We start from the raw sequence: 19,090 nt of genomic DNA on the forward strand, positions 1-19,090 counted from the left end.
GTTCAAGGGATTTTTGGTATGGCATGTCCCAGCACCAGAGTGCGATGGATGAGACTCCTCACTCAGGTGTCTAGATCTAGACTTAGACACACCAGGAAATACCCCTTTTGGGTAAACGGAAAGTCTGGACAATATGGTGTTGTGTTAATTTGCAATTCACTGCTCAGTCTGAAGCAAACAAACAAAAAAGTGTGTTTAGGTTACTAAACATTTTAATGTTTCCGTTTGTGGTATTTAAGAAATGGAAAATGCGATTTCAAAATAAGATGCCCTAAAATATCATTTCAAAATGCTACATGAAATGCTCTGCTATTTTCAATATGCAGTATCTTAGTCTGTAGTCATCAAAATGAAATGTTTCCATTTTCTGGAAATATTCCTTGCATTTTCTTCAAATCAACAGTATCCATCATTCAGTGCCCTGAAATTTTAATTTCAGGAAAAGCAACTGTTTCTGGAACATAAAGGCACCTAATTTCAATCAGCACACACGGACTAACCTGCATGTGAGGTTTTCATAGTCATCATTTTTCCCAAGATTTAGCAAATTTTATTATTGCAGCTTATGCTGGCTCTGGCTATCTGACACAAATCTGGAGTTGGATCATCTTTCTTCCCCCATTTTGTGTGTGTCATACTGCTCTGAATCCTCCCCTTCATCAATAAAGAGAAGTCTGCACATACCTCACAGACTTGTCAGGAAAATTAATTTCTTAACATTTTCAAATCACTATGGAAGTATTCAACTTGCTGTTTCAATACCGGCCAGAAACTGTAAGAGTATAAAACTGACAGAATGGCACATCTCTAATCCATCCATCCATAAGTTGTCCTCTGGTAATGGCAAGAACCTATTGTTTAAAAGGGGGGGAAATTCACCTCAATGTAGCTAATCAATTTGAAACACTACCTAGATTTAGATGTTTGGGGTTTTTTTTGTGGGTTTGTTCTTGGTGCTGTTGTTGAGTATTTATTTGGTTGGTTTTTAATAATACTAACATAATATTCCCCTTCTAAACAAGTATTTATGTGTCTCTGACATCATCAGCAATGCCCCCTCAATCCTCAATCTGGAGGCACCATTTACTGAGCCGAGTCCCTCACTGGATGCAGCGGAGCACAGGCTTCAGACCTCTGCCCTGAAGCATAAGATTTAATTACTTTGCTCTCAGCATGAATAACTGAAATTGTTATTGTTCACCAAATGATCCATCACTTTTAAAAGCCAATTACAATATTTGACTCCAACCTCCTAATACAGTGAAATCTCTCGCGGTGGCTGAAACAGTACTTATGCTAAATCAGTCCACAGAATAAAAGAAAAATAAAGCAATGACCACACAAAATAGGCAAAAAGTGTTATCTGTACAGTAATATCATCCTGTCTTGCTCAGTTTGTGTTAGTCTTATGATCTTATTTAAATATGGTATGACATTCAAGTATTAAATATATACTACTTTCTCATTTATAAAGTTTCTGCAGTAACATACAACAGGAAAATAACTATGGAAATGTGTGAAACATCATGCACTCAGCAAGGCAAAAAAATCTTGCAAAGCCATTATCTTTGTATGTTAGAAGGAAGAGTCTATACAGCAATACATCACATTGATAAACGCAGCTCAAATCACTGAATTTGACAAACTAAGTGTATTTAGTTTCCTCAATGAGGAAGTGCAGCCATCCACCCCATGCCTTAGGAATTCAAAAGCATCCCTGGCACATATGGCAGCTCTTTACTATAGATAAGGGTATATTAGAGGAAAGCAGGCGATCACAGACTGTCACGCTAAGAGGAACACCTCTATGCACATGGCTGGAACAGCTCTGAAAGCCTATCAAGGCACCCACGGGTAGGGCAAGTGCTCTGGCCTCAATGCCAAGAAAACTTGGCATTGGTATTCTAGTCCAAGGTATTCACCATATTTATAATACCTTGCATTACCAGGGGCCTGAAGACCATTTGCACAGATGTATGTACTTCATATAAAAAGATGAATGTCACACCTGAGTGTGCCCTCCTAACTGTTACTCTGGTATAAAAAAAACTACTGAGTCTTTAAGATGGATTTTTCTTAAAGTGTACAGTATCAACAAAATTAATTTTCCATCAGCTAAGTAATGGGGCTTGAATCAAAGATAATATGCTTGGTTTCCTACTCTACACAAGAACCTTCAGTATCTTATCCTCCTGTAAGAAAAGTTCACAGAAGAGGCTTGCTAACAATTCAGGAGGCTCGAGCACATAATCCAAACTGTATCAAAACAAACAGCACTTCTGCTTCTGTGGTTATCTGCTCAAACTTCAGGTCTATTTTTATTTAAATCAAAGGGTAGCAACTCATTAAAAATTCAGAGATCTGATAAATGATTCTTGGATTGAAGATTACATGTCATTTTTTAGGAGGAAAATGCCTTGGAGGAGGTGGAAATTTTGTGATTCAATGAAGGAAGCAGAGATTTCAAAATTATAGGAATGGAAAAAATCAGCAAAAAAAGAATCAGGATGTTTTACAATACATATGGATTTGTCAATCTATACTATCTGAGCTTAGCTTCAATAACACACTTAAAACCATTTAAACATAACACTTCATATTCATTCCCACAGAGGTGCCAAACAGAGCAGTCACCCTACACTGCAGGCCTGGCTCTTTTATGGACTAATTACAAATGGTTAAACTACACTCAAAAAAATCCTGTACACAAAGCATCTTACTACATTCACTCTTCCAGCATATGGCACACTATCCACACCAATTTAAGGAGACCATCAGAAGTGACTTCTTCTGGAATTCTCTATTAGTAACAAATTGGACTGTCTAGTTTTATTAAAGATAGAAATACTTATTTATAATAAGAAGGGTGGTGCTTCTTTGGTAGTTCTTCCATTAATTCATGCATATCACTTTGGTTGTTTTTTTAGTCAAGCACTTGCTAAGTCACCTTAAATAAGCAACACACTGCAGAGACTGAGTTCAGCAATCTTATATATCAAAATAGGAACTGTAGAAGCAGATAGGACCATGCCTTACAAAGAAGCAAAAAAGCTTAATAGAAGAATCTCTTAAAGAGAACCATTAATATGATTTTTAAGTTCAAAAACCAGTATATAAAAATTATTTGCTTTATTCAGAAGTGTCAGTACTGGCCAAATGTATTTCTTATACTGCAATAAGAACACTGAGGTCATTTTTTTCAAGCATCTTTAGAAATTATGTGAAACACATTTAACAAAAGTTTTATATTATTTCACTGAACACCATAATGAAGATGCAGAGAGACCAATTACAATAGTATTACAGAGGCAAAGAAATAAAAATTACTTTTGCAGAGAGATTTTAATGCTTAACAAACCTGAATTTGCCTAAACATTTCTATAAAGACCAAATGCACTAGATTCAATGATTACTTCTAAAACCTTATTATCTAATATATCTAAATTCCATTTTACACTGTTCAGGACTCTGTGGTCAGCAGTGTTAAAAATTAATAAAATCTCTGTTCTGGGAATCAACCAAAGTTCTAAATACGGTATTTATATTGACTAAGCTATCTCTGCAATAAGGTCTTTCTTGATAGAAAAAAAACTGTCAACTCCAAAATTTGCTCCATGGTAATAACAACAGTAAGTGAATATGAATATTCCATTAAATAGCTGTTACGACATAAATGACTCAGAGATGCAAAAAAATTATGTGGCAACATAATTATTTCACCTATGCACATTTGGGTGTGCAGCAAATCAACTGTTATACATACACATGTATATGCACATACAGTAAGGGTGATGTACTACACTTCAGTTTGTTTGGAAATCGTACTCCAGAATATTCCATATAGTTTGCTTGACAAAAATGTTGTTACTTCAGAAGGGTATCTAGAGTGAACTACTGCATCCTAGGGAAAAAGAATGCTGGCATAAACTGGTAGGAACCCACTAGATCCTGTGATATAGGTCAATGCAGTGACAGCTGCGGATCTATCTTACGAAGTTCATTATCTGTGTAGAGATTCTTCCAGAACTCAGTAAAATTTAATGTGCTGTCCACAAGCTGTGCCACCTGCCTCTCCTTGTTCCCTTAGCACTATGCCACATCCACATCACCCCCTAACCTTCCTGCTGTGTATTTCATGATTAAAAATAAACAACAAAAGTCCATATAGTTCCTACTTGCATATTGCAAGCCTTCCCAATATTTGCCTTGAGCAAATTCTGCAAATATCAAAGAAAAAAAAACAAACAACCAACACAATTCAATCCAACAGCAAAAAGGAACAGTGACTGAGTCGCATCACTTACTTGTGGATAAAGAACATTATGGTGGCAGTTTTTCTGAGCCATTCGTTATCACCATTGGAAAAGAACTGACACACTTAAGGCACAGAAATGCATAAAAGTTCCCCAAAATGAAAATAAAATGCACCCTTCTAGTTGTAATCTTGTAACACAATGCAACAGATACTAATTTCTGAGTGAATCGGGATTAAATTAAAATAATTTAAAATAGAGAATATATTAGCTATTTTCTCCTCTTGAGGTCTTTGCAGTCTTGAACTCCAATTACTTTTGGCCTCCTGTTTCCTCACCACTGATTAGGTATAGATCTGTAGAACAATGGTGCCAATCTGACCATCGGACATGGCAGTGAAAACACGTAAGAGTTACCTGAATTATCAATAGCTGACACACTTAAATGCCCACTTGAGTTTATCTTAATTAAAGCTCATACCATTCATGTACAAGACAAAAATTAGTAGTAATTATATGGGTAGTTTGGAAGATTTATTCCATTAAGATCATTTGGGAAATGACAGATGGTTCATTTCTTTAAGACTTCATATTAACTAGTTTAAACTCTAATTGGCAGGGTTACTTGAAGTCTCAGTATACGCACACCAACTTTAAAGAGCAAATGCTGTAAATTTATTGAATTATGCTATTTGCTGGAGCGCATCCAAAGAGGGGCAACAAGCTGGTGAACGGTGTAGAACACAAGTCTTATGAGAAGCAACTGAGGGAACTGGGGTTGTTTAGCCTGGAGAAAAGGAAGCGCTAGGGTACTTTATCACTCTCTACTACTACTTAATAGGAGGTTACAGCAAGCTGGGTATCAGCCTCTTCTCCCAAGTAACAAGAAATAGGACAAGAGGAAATGGCATCAAGCTACACTAGAGCAGCTTTATATTGGATATTAGATATAATTTCTTCACTGAAATGGCTGTCAAGCACTGAAACAGGCTGCCCAAGGAAGTGGTGGAGTCACCATCCCTGAAGGTATTTAACGGATGCATTGATGTGTTGCTTAGGGACACGGTTTAGTAGTGGACTTGGCAGTGTTAGGTTAGCAGTTGAACTCAATGGTCTTAAAGGTCATTTGCAACCTAAAAAATTCTATGATTCTATGTTTTCCATATATTTATGCTAAATTTTTGGATTAACAGTCCCAATTCAGGTATGCCTCAATTCATTCTTCTATAGATATTCCTTAATTCAAATGCAAAATGGAACCCATGCTTTAATTACTCTTAAGAGTTACCATCACACAGTTTACCCTTAGTTAATGCTGAAGTCATTAATTAATGACCACTAGCAGTTGTCCTCTGTTCAAAGATGGGGATATGAAAGGAGAGATCTTCCTCCAACAGTCTATTCACCACTCACCCTCTTGATTTTCACCTTCATCCACTCCCATATATCCATGCTAATCTTGGTCCTCATTTTTTAATTCTTTCTGCAGTGCAGCCTTAAACAATAATTTCTGTAGATCTATGTCCACAGTTTTCCTACTTTTTTCTCTTAATTATGTTGATAATAAAAATAGTTCTGGCATGTGCATGCTCTATTTTCAAAGTCTGTTTAGAAACCATTCTGCTTGCTGAAATGTTGTTTCTGTCTGTAATTACCAGTCCATTGTTGTTCTTCAGGGAGAACAGCTGCCATCATCTCATCCAGATGCCTAATCCCTTTTATCTATTAGCTTATTTGCTTATTCTATACATGCTGTTAATATGAAAAAAAAAGGAAAAACAAGAAAACATTACAGAAGCCTTAGGAAGAAAATCCTTTTTGGGATACAGCCAAAGTCCAATGTTCCCTTTCATATACATTATGAGAAAGCTCTAGGACTGTACCTTAGTTGTACTACCAGGAAGATATAACAGGGGGACCTGGTTTCAGCTGGAATGCAGTTAATTTTCCTCCTAATATCTGGTACAGTGGTGTGTTTCGGCTTTAGTCTGAGAACAATGCTGGTAACACTGATGTTTTAGTCTCTTCTGAGTAGCACTTACCCTGATCAAGGGCTTTACACTCTCTCATGCTCTGCCAGTGAGAAGGGGCACAAGAAGATGGGAGGGAGCAGAAACTGGACACCTGACCCAAACTAGCCAAAGGGGTATTCCATACCACAGCACGTCATGTCCAGTATAGAAACTGGGGGAGTTTGTCAGGAGGAGCCGATCACTGCTTGGGGACAAGCTGGGCATCAGTCAATGGGTGGTGAGCAATTGTATTGTGTATCCCTTGTGTAATTTTTCTCAGGGGACAGGGTTTACTCCTTCCTCTCTCCCTATTTCATTTTACTATTATTATATATCATTATTATGATTATATTTTAGTTTAATCTCAATTATTAAACTGTTCTTATCTCAACCCACGGGTTTTTACATTTTTTTTCAATTCTCCTCCCCATTCCACTGGGGAGTGGGAGGGAGTGAGCGGCTGTGTGATATTTAGTTGCCAGCTAGGCTTAAACCACAGCACAAGGAATATATATTACTAGCAATTATTGATATAGGATTAAGAGCAGCTGAAAAAACACTTGATCAAGAGAAGGAATGAGCAGTGATTCTGTGCTTGCATCTGCCTGTGAAGGTAGGAGGGCTTTGAAGCAAGCGCCGAGAGAATGCAAGAGAGTGCGCAAGAAAGATCCTGGAACCAGAAATCCCTAGAGAAATACTGCATACCCATATGTAAATGTAATTTAGAAAAAACATGAGCCATTCTAATCATAGTAAATACTAGTTTTTTGAAAACTTATTCTAAGAAGATTTTCAATTTTAGATTTTATTTTACAACAGACTGTCATCTAAAGTAAACTATTTCACTCACCAAAGCATCACACAAGAAGCACATACCTTCTGCCTCTACCCTTTAAGACTTTTTTCTTTGCACAAAGTCTTTTTTCATTTTTTTTTGTTGTTGTTATTCCTGTTCTGGGGTTTCCTTATTGACTGAAGAAATACGTAACTCTTACCTGTAAGTCCCTTCAAATTGTTCACTAGTAATTCTGCATTTTGTAGCTCTAATGGATTTTATGGCTCTAAGCAGGGTATGCTCTCCCCAAGGACTCAACTTGAAAAGTGTAACATATGACTTGAATATTGACCAGTCCACCATTCCTTCGGTACCTGCACACCAAAAAGTCCGTGCCAAGATCTCCTGGAACTCAGGGAAGACAAAAATATTCTCGGTCTCAGCCACAACAGACAGGCTGATGGGTAAAGTACATATTTCAAGGCAGGCCTACCAACACCCCCTTCACCTTCCTCCACACCTGCTCAGAAAATCCTTTCTTAAACCCACCTAAGTGTTATCATCTTCAAAATGTGTCTTGTAATTGAACAATTACATTTCATTGAACAAGACATGTTTTTGCAAAACAGTCACACTCCTCTCGTGGGGGCTTCTATTGTAGTATTAATCAGTGTTACTTCATGTAACATCCTGTGAATTTTTACACTTTTCAACCAGTTAGGCAGAAGAAATATAATGAGGAATATTGAATATGACAGCTAAAGTTAAAAAGCTTTAATTTATCTCCACTTCCCTTCATGTCTGCCATTTCCTATATTCCTTCTTGAACAGAAAAGTTTAAGGAAACATTTTATAAAGCATGTAGCATAGGCCTAACTGTTTCCCCTAAAGGAAAATCTGTAACTCCCACTGATTTTAATGGCAGGACTGTAATGCAAATGCAAAATTATTTTGAAAATCCCACCTTAATAGATTTCAATCTAGACATAAGGTCTGTGACCTTGTCACCCACTTCTTTCTTGCCTTAATTCAAACTGATCTCTTAATATCTTGGCTCTTTTACCACTGACATTTTAAAATAAGGTTTCCATCTTTAAAAAGGTATTTCATCATGTAGACTTTCTCAATGAATTCATCTTCTTCTTTTTTTTTATCGAACCAGATGCATTATTTGTTCCTAGGTAAATCTTTTTTTTAGAATTCCAACTCGTATTTTACGCAAAACCTCCAGGCACTTATGATAAACTGATGCTTTCAAAATCTTCTATTATGTTGTCAGAAGTGACAATGATAGCAAATTCCACATCCATAGCAGTGTTTCCTACTTTATTGCTAGTAGAACAGCCAGACTAGAGCTGTAAATATGCTACTCCAATCTCCTCAGCCAACTGAAAAATGTTTATTTTACTGCTTCTCCTAATGCCAACTCTTTTAATTTACTGTTTCCTTACTAAAAGGCTCCATGTTATAACAGGTCTGCCACCAGCAAGAGACACGTTGGATATTTGGCCTTCGTCCTACACCTATTTCAATTATACAAAGAAAGCAGGAAAGTGGCTACCTGACTGCTGCTGAAGCTCCTAACTTGCTGCCTGTTCTTGTATTTCACTAGTAACTTACAGACCATCTACATAACCAGAGGGCTCCACAAAAGCACCTCTGAACCGTTTTCAGCACAAGAGGTAACAGAAGGGTGAATATACAGCGGGACAGGAGAAAGATGTCTCATTAATCACGTACTAGCCAAAGTTGGTTTGATAAAATACAGGCATACTCAAAGCCCTCTAGACACAGATGGTGCCCTTCTTCTATTTTCTTTGGGATAGCATCATGACCAGGGTTTGCCAACTCATTCCAGGGGCTCCTGGGATAATCACAGTTACAACATACAGCACCATTATCTAGGACAGTGCTTGTCAGGTGAAGAAAATTAGAGGCACCACAGTGGTGGATGCAATGCTGCTGTTGCTTTGATCCTGCTCTTGTCCGCAGAAATCTGGAGCAATTTACTTAACCATAAGTACTGGGCAACAAATGGGGTTTCTGAGCTCTTATGCAGCAGGGAGATTTCCTAATGCATGAGATGGTTCCTCTTATTTCCCTCGCGGTACTGTGACACAGGCACTCAGATGACTCACTGGATATCAACTAGGACAGTACTATTTTTGATAAGACAACTGTAGTGCTTTAGCTCTATAGGGAGAGGAGGCCTTCCTTAATTGTTGCTCACCTGATTTTGAAGAGGGTTCTTTACTTGAAAACTGGGAAGAAGGTATACTTCGGAGATGGTAAAGCAGAAGAATACTGATGTTTTGCCCTTAGGTCAGCCTTGATACCATCTCTAGTGATGCTCCCCATTTTCCCTAAGGCACATCCTCCCTGACAGTTTATGAAGGCACACCAAAACAGCACAAATGTACACTTCACAAACACTGCACCTAAGCCACCTTTCCTGGAAACAAACACACCTGGAGAGAATGGTACAGCCAGTTCTCATCATAGGATAGTGTCAGGGAAAAGCTAACATACATATGCATCCTTGGAAGCCAGGAAGCCCTCCCGGCTTCTGCAGTTTAGATATAGCCCTTGATGCCAGGAGACAACCTGCAGAGCTATCTGTGCTGCTTCTAACAAAAGCCAGCACAGCATAGTAGTGGAGATGCAATGAAACTAGCTTTTATCTTCCTTTCATCACCTGTGTGGTAAGAAACTCAGCATTGGCTGGCTAACTTGTTTCATGGGTAGATTTTCTAGCCCACACCATGCTTCTGCTGCCACAGTTCAACCGCTAATATAAACCAAGCTTACAAATAACTATTTCTGTACTTACATATATGGATACAAATGTGCAATTTTATAGTAACAAATTAATATTTGCAAAAGCACATTTTAGTAAACTTTAAAAATCTAAAAAATTCTTCCATCAAATTAGCTGTCCTGTTTAAAAACACTATGAATTGCTCTAATAAGCAGAACCATGGATGACGTTAAGTCTTCATTATTGTTCAGGTCTCAAATATTCAAAATATGAATATTTGAGAAGAGAAGAAACATACTCATATGAAAAATAGAAAATGGAGAAGAAATATGAGAAAATATGAAAATATAAGAAAATTGAAATACATTCATATGAAAAACAGAATCAAACCACACAGTTAAGAAAAAAAGTAAAATCTAACCAGATATTCCATATTCCTAATGATACTGACATCCAAGGATGATTCCAAATTTGTAATCCTACTTCCTTTATAGAATCATAGAATCACAGAATAGTTTCGGTTGGAAGGGACCCCCAAAGGTCATCTAGTCCAACCCCCCTGCAATGAGTAGGGACATCACCTAGATCAGGTTGTCTAGAACCACATACATCCTGTTCTTAAGTATCTCCAGCAATGGTGCATGCACCATCTCTGGGTAACCTGTGCCAGGATTTCTTCCTCTCATCCAGCCTGAATCCCCCTCTCAGTTTAAAACCATCACTCCTCATTGTATCACAACAGGCCATGCTACAAAGCCTCCCCCCATCTTTCTCATAGGTCCCTTTTAAGAACTGAAAGGCCACAATAAGGTTTTCCCAGAGCCTTCTCTTCTCCAGACTGAATAACCCCAACTCTCTCAGCCTTTCCTCACAGGAGAGGTGCTCCATCCATCTGATCAATTTTGGGGCCTCCTCTAGACCCCCTCCAACAAGTCCACATCTTTTCTTTACTGAGGACTCCAGAGCTGAACACAGTTCTCCAGGTGGGGTCTCACCAGAGCAGAGGGGCAGAATCACCTCCCTGGACCTGCTGGCCTCGCTGCTTTGCACGTAGCCCAAGGTACAGTTGGCTTTCTGGGCTGCAAGTGCACATTGCCTGTTCATGTCCAATCCTTCATCCATCAGTTCCCCCAGTTCCTTCTCCTCAGGTAAACTCTCAATCTGTCCATCCCCCAGCCTGTATTGATACCATGGGTTGTCCTGACCCAACTGCAGCACACTGCCCTTTGCCCCGTTGCACCTCATGTGGTTTGCATGGGCCCACCCCTTGAGCCTGTCCAAGTCCCTCTGGATGGCATCCTGTCCCTTGGGCATGTCAGCTGCACCACTCAGCTTTGTGTCATCTGCAAACTTGTTGATGACACACTCAATCCCACTGTCTATGTCACTGATGAAGATATTAAACAGTACTGGTCCCCTAAGTACTGACTACCCCTATAAGGAACATTTAAAGCAGTGTTCCCAAATCTGACAACTTTTTGGGACATGAATCATCAAGCACCAAAATAGAGCTTCTTTACATGTCTCCTCTTCAAAAAATTCAGGATTTAAACTGAGATGCTGTGAAAAAGTTTGGAAGACTTCAAACTAAGATGAAGCCCACTCCATGGAAGGTGTACTAAGTGAGTAAACACCGGGTATTCAATCAGATTGGAATATCCATTCAGGCTACCACCAACCACAGTGTCTATTTACTTCCCAAACATTAAAATGATGCAGACAGAAGTTAAGTTGAATTCTACATCCATTTTCACTTCTGAAGAGCTAGGAACAAGGTAATAAATTCTTCCTACCAAGCATATGCACACTCTGAACTTATTAAAAACACAGGAAAATATGAAAACAGGTTACTCTTGATGGACCCCCACCTTTCCAGAAATCAATCCTCTTATGTTAAAAATAACTGGCCATTTTTGCCTGCTTTGAACTTTGTGAAACCTTTATCTTCTTTTTTTTAATTGCACCATCATTAAAAGATTCAACTACAGGTTTCCAAACCCTGAACATGAAAGTTAACACTGTGTGACAGCTGGTATGTTCTAAACTCATCGCGTTTACTGTCTGTAACAGGGTAAATGACACAATTACCTGCTGTAATTACTGTTGCTGACAATATATTTTCCCTAGTGATTGGTCTGTGTGACTCAGAGCTGCTTATCTTTGTCAGTCCAGTCTAAATCTCCATTTCTATGTGACTTGGACATTAACTTAGGAAGTATTTACAAATTAGTTTCAGTATCTGCACAGACAGATATTTGGGATAGTATAACTTCATTTTTCACTGCATGATTAAACAGTCTACCACTCTAATATGATTTTGCATTAGAAAATAAGTATTCACAATGAAATTCTGTTCCCCATGTAAATTAAATGCACAGTTCTCTTATTAATATATTGGAAGGCAAACATATTTAAACAGGTAAGTAAAATGAAGGAATAAATTGCAAATAAATAAGTACATTGACATTTCACAGTATGCTCACTCCCAAAGAAAAACATGAGGTAAAAAAATAAGTGATAAAACATTAAGATACTTTATTCTCATTGCATTCTTGTGACAATTTTAAAGAACACCTACAAAAGACAACAGTGATTTTTCATTTGGAGCGGCGCGAGTTACAAGCCAATCAATCCAGTTGACTGCAAGTGTTGACCAGCATACTTTTTACTTTTAAAATATAAAGTAGATACAATTCTTTGAACCATTTTTCCTAAGAATATACTAAGATGATGTGAAAAGACTGCAGCATATAATGACAGTAGGAAACAGATACAGTCTTTTTAAGATGATTTGGAAGCTTTTCAGGAAGAAAAAATACTCCTACAAAAACTCCTACAAACCATTTAGGTAGAGCAGCCTCCTATTTTACTGCTAAACTTGTTAACAGAGCTCCTGGATCTCAAGAGAAATATCAAGAATATCAAAGTTTTTTGTTATTTGATGGGGAGGGCCTCAATTATTGCACATCTGACTACAAAAATTGTAAAGGGAACTGATTTCAGGAGAGTAAATTGATTACACTTTTGAAATAATTTCTGCTTTCAGTTTTCTAGTTCAGTCTTGAAGATGCCTCAAAACCACTGGTGTTTCCTTAAAAAAGAAAAAAAAAAAAGCAAGACAGAACATTTCTGTATATTGAAAATGCCCTCAGGAAAAATATCAAGTATCCTTTACAGAAACAGTACTTTCAGAAACACTGCCTCACAACCTGCAACTACACTCACGAAATGGAAATTTCACCCAAGAACTTTAGGATTATGTTACACAGGAGCGCACTGTAGACAGCAGTGCTTCCCTTTGTATCAATGTGACTTTCCAAATTAAAGATGATGATTTGGCCAGTGTTGCTTGGGGCATCAGCAGAACAAAGCCCTATGGATGGGTTCCAATATATTTTTTCAGTAGGTGCTATTTGTTCCTCCTTGTTGGCCCACTCTTTCTGAGTGCTGTAGAGAGGTCCTGCCAATTACTCTGTCTTTATTTAGTTAGATGAGGAGGCAAGCACAGACAGAGCAAATTCAGGAACCAAAACTAGTTTTAGACAAAATTAGAAGGGCAGAAAAAGCATGAATTTAGCTTCCACGTTATGCATTTGTGCAGGACCAGCCACAGACTGGCTTCAGAATCATCAGCACATTTCACTGTGAATCATAAGTTATATGTGGAACCGAAAAGATAAGCCTTTCTTTGGGATTACGCATAGGAACACAGGCACCAGATGAGACAGTGAAGTGGATAAGCCCATATGTTTACTTTGCACATCAACACATTTCAGGGTAGATTTCAGCATAATTCTATGTGCAGAGAAGGACTACCAAGGATTCAACTCATGGTATGGTCAAGGGGTTTACACCACAATCAAGTCCACTACTCAAACCAGAAGTAAGGCCACTACTCAGGCACACAGCCAGAAGAAAGGGTTGCAACTCATAAAGCTACTTCTGAATTATCCTGGCTGTAGAAATGAATTTCTTATTTGAAGAAGCACTCTGACACAGCAACGTACATCTGGTTTTGTAAGAGTCATCAGTCCAAAAGACTGACAAAAGGGAGTCCTGCTGATAAAGATTTATTGCAGAGACAAACCTAGGAAGGACTTGTCAAAGAAGATGACAAATACTAAATTATAATGATTGACAGCATAAAACATGAGTTAAAGAAACAGTTTGCCATTTAGCATAAAGCAGCTTAATCTCTTATAAACATTTCATGAAAAACAAATGACACTTCTAAGTTGTTTCAGGAGTCAATGACTACTGGACATGCCATGTGGCATGCAGTGAGAATCAAATGATAAAGAATTAAAAGTTTCCATGCTCACAGATTGTCTGAAATTAAATAATTCAGGGATTTGTCAGGATCTGTCCAAACAGGAAACTTTCATATTCATTCAAAGAAAAATCTTGCAGTTAGAATATTAAAAGAGGAGGCTTTGAAGTACTGGGCAAAATTAAAAAATGCTTTGTCTCCTCTTACAAATGAGGACAGTTCTCTCTTTTACCCTCTGCCTTTTCTTACACCCATGTTATGTTAAGTTTGGATTTTTTTTTTTCAACAGTAGAATGCAAAAAAACAGACATTATAACCGTATACTATCAACTGTATCTACCCTTAAAGCCTGTCTAATTTATAACGTGGCTATAGTCACCTTGATTTTATAGAATCATAGAATAGTTAGGGTTGGAAAGCACCTTAAGATCATCTAGTTCCAACCCCCCTGCCATGGCCAGGGACACCTCACACTAAACCATCTCACCCAAGGCTCTGTCCAACCTGGCCTTGAACACTGCCAGGGATGAAGCATTCACAACCTCCCTGGGCAACCCATTCCAGTGCCTCACCACCCTAACAGTAAAAAACTTCCTCCTTCTATCCAGTCTAAACTTCCCCCCATTTAAGATTTAACCTGTTACCCCTTGTCCTATCACTACAGTGCCTAACAAATAGCCCCTCCCCAAAAACCCCATAGCCCCCCTTCAGATACTGGAAGGCTGTGAATGTGTAGAAAACTGCTGACTTCACTACAGCACGACCACATAACCTTAAATAACCCCACTGTTCCTTTTTAAAAACTTGCTTCACACAGTCGCTCCAGTCTCTCACTGACCTTGACTGGAGCCCCTCTGAGAACAGGCTATACTCTCCTCGCATGAGGCAATCACCAGCTGGCTCAGACATGATGGATGAGACATATCCAACTTTCTTCATTTCTGGCTTGCTCAATGAAAGATCAGCCAGAAAGATCCTTACAGCTTCAAAGAAACTGTCCTCAAGGTTACCTACTGTGTTTCCTGATCTTTTCAACCTATCTTTCATAGATTATCCACAGAAAAATGGGCCAGGGAAGGTCCACTTGTGAAAGGTTGTCATGTTGCAGTTAATTAATACCAACCATCTTCTCAGTACCATTCCCACAGTCAACAACTACCGTCCAGCATTGGGATGAACAGATGAAGTTTTAACCAGACAATACCCCACGTAATATTCAGTCTCTTGTACTTAAACTCTTACAAAGAAAAACTGCATCTGTTTGGTTGCTAGTAACTCTGAGTGTAATTCAGCTCCAGATTTAGATATCTAAATGCAGTGTCTACATGTGTGTTACTAGGCAGGATTCCACTGCATAAACATGCACCAAGCTAAGAAGTCACATCTAGCCTGGCACCTCATGGATATTCAAGACATCAGCAAAGGCTCTATGGGAAGAATGTAAAAGCAATTGGAGAGCAAGTAGGACACACCACAGTATCTAAAAAGGCATTACTAAGGTTTATAACTAGGCAACCAGATCTGGCTATAGACATCTAAGTTCCTATTTCGGTCAGTGTAACCTACAGAGCTCAGTAAGTGTAAATTAGATACCTAACATCAGATCGAGTTGCCCACACATAAGGTGCTCAGATCCATGAAAAGAGGTAACTTACTCCACTTGCACCCAGCAAAACTCAAAAAGCTTACCTGTGTTGGATCTGCTAATCCTATGATGACTGCTGCCTAGAACCTGTAAATGGACAGCTGAGTTGGGTCCAGCTGAATCCTTGACCTCTGTTTATTAGTGTGAGCTTACATGAAGACATCTACATTAGGGTGTCTTAAGTTCAAACTGAATTCCACCTCCTGTGTCACCATAAGTAAAATTCTAACTTGATGAGTCAATGTAATTAGCTATAGAAATGAATAATTCATTCAGTGCTGTATGGTCTGATAGATTGTCTATTCTTACAATATACTCTGCTAATTTTTGCTATAACCCTACGTACATCTCTAATTTCTAATCATATTGTACTGACACAGCACATAACTGCATTGTAGAAGCTGTCAAGGGACACAGGGTGCTTGGAAGCTGCAGAAGGGTTCAGAACACTGAGAAATGGGAGGTACACTGTCATAATACTGCAAGATAAATATTAAGCAATGTTAATGTTTGAAAATATTGTCATTTCAGAATTCCTATAAAAGAAAGCTCTCATTCTTTTCTGAGTTACTGTTTCAAACTGAGTATATTCTCATTGATACCTGCACACTTTTATATATTGAAAAACTCCTCATCACGCTAACAATGCAAAACACATTCCTTGTAAAACAAAATAATCAATTCTGATGTCAACTTTTACAGAAGGACAGATTTTAAACAGTATACAGAAACTGCAGAAACACAAAATAGTTAAAGCCTTGGTTTTGATATACCTTTCATCATCCTCTATTATGAAGGCAAATAGGTAATACAGCTCTATAATGCATTGATAGACATATAGATATACACACACATACACCAAATACATATATATTGAGTAAAAGAAATATTTCTGTAAAATAATTAGGCATCCAATACTGAAGATTTTGTCAAAGGAATACATTTGCTTTTTAACAAGTCAAATCATATTCTACCAAGGACCCTTTAAAATGTGTTAGATTTTGATCAGCTCAGAAATCAATCCTGCTATAATTGCATAGCCAGATGAACAGTTGTTATGATCTGGGTCTGTAACCAAGGAGGAAATAGAACCGAAAAAGTATCCTCTAGGAAAAAAAAAAAAAATAAGGTCTCATTCCAAGCTGAAACAGCCTCCAAACTAAGTTGCAACGATAACCTGATTCAATCCAAATAAAGCATAAATGAGTTCCGTTGTGTAAGATATAGCAGATATATAAAAAATGACTTGTGTTGTTATCTTAGTCATGCAGTTGCATAGCAACAAGCTCAGTCTGAATGATCATTCCTTTATTAGCTTTGTGAATTATCTTACAGCTAGAAAGTGGATATTGGAGAGAATTTATCCTGAAAGAGGATTGAGAGCTTCATGTAGGCTGACATACTATAAAGCAGAATGGAAACTGGGCCAAGTAATGGAAATCAAAATCAAAAAGGTTTTAAATTAAAAATGCTCTGTGCATTCAAGCTGGCTTCTGGGGTGTTTATGACTAACACCAACCCTGACAATATAGCTGGACACCATTGCCCCAGTGGAGTTTGGATTACACTGTGTGATAATGCATGTTCATGCATATTACTTCTAATGTAATTGGGGAAGGGGTCACCAAAATCAGGAATGGAAAAGACAGATGGTTCATCTTCCCCACACCATTATAAATCCAGAACTGTATGTTTTCTCTGATGGTTTGCTGACTAAAACATTTCCTTACTCAAGTATGTCACTCCAGCAATGTTAAAACAAGCCCCTGTCAGTACGCTTGTTTATAGCTCTGTCCCTTGCACTATACTGTACAATTATTCTGGCTTTATTTAAGCATAGTCAATGAACTCAGCTGTTGTACCAGCTGAAGAGTTTGAGGAAAACTTGAAATGTTGCTAAATTCATCAAAATAAGTCAAGGGAAATAAAGAGGAAGAAATTAGCTTTTTTTATTGTCATCATGTCTCCCATTGCTGTATTTTCAAGTAACAAAGCTAGTATACTATAAGCATATGACTAATCTGAGGTCACAGACTTTCTTTTTACCTTCTTTGCAGCAGTGAAGGGAAAAGGGTATACAGCAGTGCCGAATAAAGTTGCACCTTGTGCCATATTTAGTCACTTACTAAAGTGGCCTCATTTACCAACGTAAATGAGCGCTATCAGCTCTTATTACCCTCAGGACGACTTGTGGATGCTCTTGTGTGTCTGAAAAAGCAGGACAATTTTATACTGTTAATTAACTGAGGACAAATGTGCAGCTTTAAACACAGAAGCTGGATGACTTCATTTAACTCTGAATTACATCAGTCTTACAGTAGCTTTTCCTCCATGGAATCCAAGGCAACTATACCACTCTTAGAAGAGGCTGGTGCAGGTGCTACAACACAAACCACATTCCTTGCATGTAAACTAGATTTTATTCTTCATTTTAAATAAGGAGAGCCATTCCCTTTCAGTTCTCAGAATGCACTTGTGGGAACTGAAATGTACAGCTGGATCAAAAATAACTAGTAATACGTGACATTGTAAAATATCCACACTTCAAAGCTAGCTGGAATCCTACCAATGTACAGTGATGCAAACCCATTTCCTCCCCCACGTCAGAACCCATCAATTAACTTCTCCTGAATATCTGAATGTACTGCAAATCTGGAATTTTACCTCTCCTGTGTCCTAGGGATTAAAGGTGGATTCTGCCTTCAGCATCCTCACAAGCAATTCAACAAAACTTTTTCTCAAGCATCCCTGCCACTAACTGTCATTTCTGCCACACAGTACAGGAAAAAGAGACTTCTCAGACTGTTGATGTCCCAAACAACTGGCAGATTTAGAAGTCAAAAACAAACCAGTAAAATCTGCACAGAAGCCCACAGGCAAATGAACTTTTATGAACCTGAGTTTCTAGATGCCAAGAGGAATCATTCATCCAAAGTGTGGCAGAGTACTATGTTAATAAAAAACCATGTGTGACAGGGAGTATATCCCCCCTCCCCCCCAAAAAAAAAAAAAAAAAAAATAGCTGTATCTTGCAAGAAGCAGAGAGTAACAACTGGGCAGCAGCAACCCCTCTGATAACCTGGGGATATGAACCATAAAGAGTATATGAGTTGCATTATTTCAACAGATCCCAGTTACTGGTATTTCAAGTCCATCCAGCTACCAGACTGATGGTTCTCATAGTGGGGGCATCTGCACTTTAGGGATAAAGATGGGCTGCATTAGCATTGCAAAGACACTGCCTCTGTTTCCTCAAAAGCATCCTCAGAAGAACTAAGTTGTAAACAAAGCATTAATGAAGGAAAAGGAGGCAAGACCCAACTGTCGCTGTTTGTCTGTCACCATACAAAAACAAAACAAATGAAACCCAAATGGAT

General features: G+C 38.2%; 1 protein-coding gene across 1 annotated transcript in view; it reads right to left on the reverse strand.

Annotated features, from left to right (window-relative positions):
* NELL2 (neural EGFL like 2) overlaps positions 1 to 19,090 on the reverse strand; it is a 155,167-nt gene that overhangs the window by 43,563 nt on the left and 92,514 nt on the right. The gene's annotated exons all lie outside the window — the stretch shown is intronic.

The sequence above is a fragment of the Pezoporus occidentalis genome, unplaced genomic scaffold (assembly GCF_034315485.1).
Source record: "Pezoporus occidentalis ecotype Australia unplaced genomic scaffold, CSIRO_AGI_Poc_V1 ctg100, whole genome shotgun sequence".
Classification (NCBI taxonomy): domain Eukaryota; kingdom Metazoa; phylum Chordata; class Aves; order Psittaciformes; family Psittacidae; genus Pezoporus; species Pezoporus occidentalis.